This window comes from Glandiceps talaboti, chromosome 12 (genome assembly GCF_964340395.1).
Source record: "Glandiceps talaboti chromosome 12, keGlaTala1.1, whole genome shotgun sequence".
NCBI classification, from domain to species: Eukaryota; Metazoa; Hemichordata; class Enteropneusta; family Spengelidae; genus Glandiceps; species Glandiceps talaboti.
The window spans coordinates 21,155,402-21,161,688 of NC_135560.1; the positions used below are offsets into that span (position 1 = coordinate 21,155,402).

Below are 6,287 nucleotides of genomic sequence, written 5' to 3' on the forward strand. Positions count from 1 at the left end.
TAGTGGTCTGTCATCACAGAAGTGTTGTTAGATGTAAATCAAAAATTGTTAAAGAAGAAAATTGAATGATTTAACAGTGAAACTTAAATTCGATGGAGGGCACGGTAACGTTTCGATTTCTCAAAACAAGTCTGTGTCGTCTGAGGGCGGGGGGGAGGTTCTACTGTTTGCCGTGACGTAAAGAGGCCATATGTCAATGACTGTACAAGTAGGGAGAAGATGACATGTAACATATCCCATACAGCAATGCTCCAATGTTTGTCTGTTTGTTTGTTTGTTCGTTTTTTGTTTGTTTGTTTATTTGTCTGTTTGTTTGTTCGTTTTTGTTAGTTCGTCTGTATGTATGTATGTATGTATGTATGTATGTATGTATGTATGTGTGTGTGTGTGTTTGTTTGTTTGTTTGTTTGTTTGTTTGTTTGTTCGTTTGTTTGTTTGTTGAATAGGACAACAGTAACTCTTTATCTAATGTTCTCCCAATCCTGGTGACTAACATTTCCTCTCATCTCCATAAAATGTACAATATCTATAATGACGTGGAATTGTCATGTTTCGATTCCATGGCAACGATTTCAACTGGAATATCTAAAATCTCGTACATGTATAGGAACATGTGGTATGATCCTTTTCAGCACGTGCGTTTTTAATTTGCAAAATTGAAAAAAAAAAGTTTACTATTCTGTTTTTTAAATGCATAAATAACATGCAATATATTGATCTATACAAATACCTCATATATATATAGGTGACATATTGTATTCCTAAAAGCTTAATATCTTATTAAAATCCTAAACGTCAACAAGAAAGTTGTGTAAAAAGTTATGCGACTTCATAAAGTAGCTATTAATGCAATGTGTAATTTTACATACAATCTGCTATGACCAAAGAGCTTTGTTTGTTCTTCGTTGATGATGACACATGATTGGTCATCATTAAAGTCGAAGAATAAAATTCAATAAGTTAATGCTCGTAAATGAATACCAATTATTTTCAGATTTCCAGTTTCATTCACGTGAAATCATGGCATATTATAAGCATTGTCCTCTTTGGATTTGTTATATACTAAACTCCCTGTAAAAATATATGTAATTATGTCCCTTTTAAATTTGACAATTTAAACAGTTGAATCGATCTTTCTATCAACATTCGATTTAATAAAATTCCACTTGTGGCTAAATATGATATCATTCAAACGGACACAAAACGTGCATGTACGGCCAACCAATAATGTATATAGTGCTGTCTCCATCCGTCAATGTCATTTCACAACTCCGATGACGTCATAGTTACTATCTAAGTTTTACATTTATATACCTCACTATTTTTATAATCGTCTATATTCTGATTAATCTAAACCACTTAATGTCTATTTTCAAACATCTCACTATTGAACATACACCATGCATCCGATTGGTTTAAGAATACTCCGGAATAGCGCGTGCATAGGATTCCAGCTGTATACACAACGAATTGGGTTACGAGAGAGAAAAGGGCTATTGACTGTAGTCCTAAAATTGGGGTGACTGCCCGATTAACTGAATAACTGACAGCTTGTGAACGGGTTGATATAAAATTTTCGACGAGAAGGTGAAACTGTTTCTCCCGTGTAAAATACTCAAGTTAAAAAAATGAACATGGAACATGAGAAGACATGAATAACTGAATGTACAAGTAAAGTTAAGTAACTATAATTGAACACTTTTAGATTTGAAAACCAATACAAACATTTTCAGCTTGTGTCGATAAAGTCGTCACATTTGTAATTGAATGTACTTTCAAGGTTGATATATATTTTCGTTAAAATTCTATCCGGTTTCTCGTGACAAAGGCAAGGCCAATAAATTTACATTAAGATTGACTTTTCTGTTGACTTTCTACTTGAAGTTGCGGTTCTGAGTTTGACATTCTTGGGCATCCCAGCTGACTGTCCACCCATTCAACTGTACTCAAAGGAACGTGAAAACAAATGCTACTTTAAAATTCACATAAATACTGGGTGCATAAATCCAAAATTCCTATGCTACTTCAGAAAACTCCCCTCGTGTCGGAGGTTCAAGGTACCAAGAGCACACACAAAATTCCCCGAAAAATTCCCAAATTCCATCGGCAATCTCAGTATTAAACAATACCGGCAGACATTGAGCGTATGCTTTCACTCGGACAGTGGCCATCCTTTAACGTGTATATGGTAATCATATTTAAAGCATGTGTAAAACATAATGTTTTCAAATGATTTATAAAAAGTACTTAAACAGTACTTTTTATAAATCATTTGTAATTGCTATGTCCAGAATACCCAAGAGACAAACGTCCAGGTATTTTTAATGATACTTACAATTATAAGATATATTGTAATTTTTTTTTTTTTTTTTTTTTTTTTTTTGGGGGGGGGGGGCATTTCTCAAATTTGTCTTCGACGCTATATCGTATTACATTCTCTGTTACAGTGAATTCGAAAGAGAGTAATACGTTTCTGGTAAAAGTTTTATTATTCAACAAAGACTGATATTCAAACAAATCGAGATTTGCTGAACGGTTTCTGTGGTTGGTCGGGTCACGAGAGACCATAATTGTCACGTGAGAGGTATTGTGATGACGTTACACACCTGTGTAAAGAACCGTATTGCATGATACAAGTTATTAACCACTACTGTAAAAAGTGTATCGCTACTACAGGACATACGTGCCACACACATATCAAAAATATTAATATCAATAACGTGGTTGACTATAACAGTCACATATGATGAATACACCCAATATAAAAGTACACATCGGCGAACCATGGGCATCGTGCATTTTCAAAACTACAAGAACATATCGCAAAAGCATATGGCATAGTGATAACAACATAAACATATGTATCGATAAGGAGGGGATATAGCTCAGTGGTAGAGCATTCGACTGCAGATCGAGAGGTCCCTGGTTCGATCCCGGGTGTCCCCTTTATTCTTTTATTACTAACAAGAAATGAAACGTGTTAAATGCGCGTGTATGCGGTGTGAACAAACACAGCACAACATAAACACTGCAAATATTATTAATTTATCGTAACACAGTGTGCCTAGATTGACAGATAAATTGAAGGCATTTAGGTCAGTGACTGAAGCAGCCTAGATTATTTACAATCTAAGGTAATTCAATTGTGCTATTTTAATATAAATTTTAATGTTTGTTTTGGATAATTAGTGTTATGATGTATTGGCCTTCACTGTTTTCGTTTGATATTAATTTAACTGTGTTTTGTACAATGCAAGAGGTTCAGAATTCCATACAGCTAGCGTCGTGGTTGGTGTGAAGTAAATCGCTTTTTACTCACTTTTTTCGAACATGCATGCCACAGTAATTTCTGATGTTGGTTTTAAATCCGAATACATAAAAACAACTATTAGTAAGTAATCGTAAAGTCAAGGTGCTCAATATTTAAACAGACATGTTTCTACTTTTCGCTGTACGGAGACGCTGGCCAATCAAATCGAGAATACATTCTGTAGTCACAGTCCCTAAGCAAGGTCCCATTTTCGGCCTATAAAATGTATGTACATGGTGATATTCACTGAACAGTTATAGAAGCTAATCTGAATAGACAAAGACTGGTATAGATGATTTAGGATATAAAAATAGTTCCAAGAATCTAGCGGTCTTAGCTTCAGTTGCGGAGTTTCTAGTGCATCGATATTGGAATCACCAGGACTTTCAGTTGACATGAAACCATGCACTTTTTGAGTGGGGAGTGAATGCATAAAAATCAACTTTTTGAGACGGTGAGTGATACAAACCTCCACCGTTGTTAGGCCCACCTGCCCTTAAGGTTACATGTCCGAGCTATTGGTCATCCGGTTGACGAAGACTGCAGGCATGCAGTTGAACATTTCAGGTAACAATTTTCAGGTTTGTGTTTGGAACAAAAGTTCATTTCAATACAATTAACAACAAGGTTTGACAACACAGACTGCAGTGTTTTTTGAATTATTCCCCGACCACTTAGTACATCTGTCTGTCTGTCTGTCTGTCTCTCTCTCTCTCTCTTTCTCTCTCTCTCTCCCTCCCTCTCTCTCTCTCTCTCTCTCTCTCTCTCTCTCTCTCTCTCTCTCTCTCTCTCTCTCTCTCTCTCTCTCTCTCTCTCTCTCTCTCTCTCTCTCTCTCTCTCTCTCTCTCTCTCTCTCTCTCTCTCCCCATCCATTCACACACGTCTTTATATTAACCCAGGTGTTAAAAAGCCAAAAATAACATCACTTGGATAGAGAGCAAGAGAGCCTACGGTACCGGAAAAACCTGACCTGCAGGTGAATTTCAATCTCGTTTCAATCACTATCTAATCGATATTAAATTCCTAAGGGTAAGATTCTAAATATTTATACTCAACCTGTTCGTTCATTTTTTCTCAAAACTGACTTAAAATAACTCTAATAATTTGGACGAAAATCAGAAACTTCTGAAACAACTGAAATTATAAACAAAGTATTACCAAATAATCCATACACAATAGTTTCGTATTTGTGCGGCCTTGCTGCTATTTTTAAATAGATTAATACGAAGGATATTGGATATATGGTCTTACGTTAATTGATGTGAAATTGTTGTTTGTGAATACGATATCTTGAAGGGAGGTGAATAGACAGGCATTTATATACTAATTAATTATATGGTTAGTTGGAGTCCAGTCCGACCGAGAAACATACCCGTAATTTTTATATATTATTTTTACTATTAAGTATAATATTTAATTATTACGTTAGGCTACTCCGTCATTAGTAGATGTTGAGTATAACCTATCATTTTAGTTTTTGTGGATTTAACATCCCTTAATGCCTAGGAGTAATCTTCTGGAGCAATTACGAGAGGGATTTTCTGATTACATTTTATTGCTGGAAATTAATATGCCATCCTAAGGCATCGGTTCCATGCCATAACTCTACCATGATTTGTTCGCTAAATCCGATTAGAGAAAATGTTCCCATGTTCGATACCTGAACACTGTTAGCCGCCATGTTTGAGGAGAACTAAACGATATCGGATGATTAAAGCGTTTTAACCAAGTCAAAGTAGAGCACTCCGAGTTATTAGTTCCATATTAACTTCAATATTCTGTGACTTTCTCTGGTTGACCACGAAGTTTGTTCAACAAGAAAGCCTGGGGCCATGTTGGATTGTGATTTAATATTTATTACAGATCAATACATTCTACTGATGTGCATTGAAGTAATACAAACCATTGCCGTGTCATCGATAAGGGAAAATAAAAAAAATGGTATGTTTTCGATAACCTGGTTTAAACCTCCGAGGTAAACAGTTTTAAAACATTTAAAACAAAAACATAAGAAATTCTTTGTCTTCTTGACCTTCATGCATGTCTGTTTTCTTTCCCCAGTGATGTCTGTACATATTTCATCAAACTATCACAGTAAGGACATTCTGACCGACATTTCGTTTTGTTTTGGGTCGAAGAAATATTTTTTCAAAAATAAAAACAATAAAATAACAATCTGACCTACCCATCCTATTCTCTTAGTTCGTGTTATCAGAAACACTCAATTATTGTTTTTCGTCTAATTTCAGCACATAAAGTAAATTGATATATTGGGTGAAAGCAGACTTGTTCAACTCTGTATATTTGTACATAATAACGTATATCAGAGAAAAACATCTCTTGGGGCAAATTTTCAGAATGTTGACCAGTTGACCTACTTCAGATATAATTACTCTGTTTTAACATTGTTTCAGTTGTGTTTTTATTGTCTCTGTGCTATTTGTGTACTTTAAATAGTTGCTACGTTAAGTTTTTTACGAACCTGTAATTGGGATAACCTATTAGTAAATAAATAAATACATACATACATACATACATACATACATACATACATACATACATACATACATACATACATACATACATACATACATACATACATACATACATACATACATACATACATACATACATACATACATACATACAGACATACATACGATGTGCGATGAAATATTGTTTGATTTGACTTGATTTGATTAATAGTATTTGTACAAAAGTAAGCAGAGTTTGTTTACGTTACACTAAAACTAAGAAGGCTAAGGTACAAGATAACACCTAAAAATCAGAATATTTTATACTAGACGACTGTTATAACCATTTTGTACAGGAGTGAATCCTGCCTCATAACCATACGACTTTTATAAGTTGATTAAACAATGTGATTCTGTCTGTGTATCTTGTTATATCAATCTCAAAGCGTTATAACAAATGTCATCCATTCTCTCTTCAACGTCTATGATTTATAAAACATATT

The 6,287-nt window shown here is 34.5% G+C and overlaps 1 non-coding gene across 1 annotated transcript; it reads left to right on the forward strand.

Moving 5' to 3' along the window:
- The first annotated feature begins 2,874 nt into the window (after positions 1-2,874).
- On the forward strand, positions 2,875-2,946 carry Trnac-gca (transfer RNA cysteine (anticodon GCA)). Its single transcript has one exon. It is a non-coding gene; the product is annotated as a tRNA-Cys (tRNA).
- Positions 2,947-6,287: the final 3,341 nt, after the last annotated feature.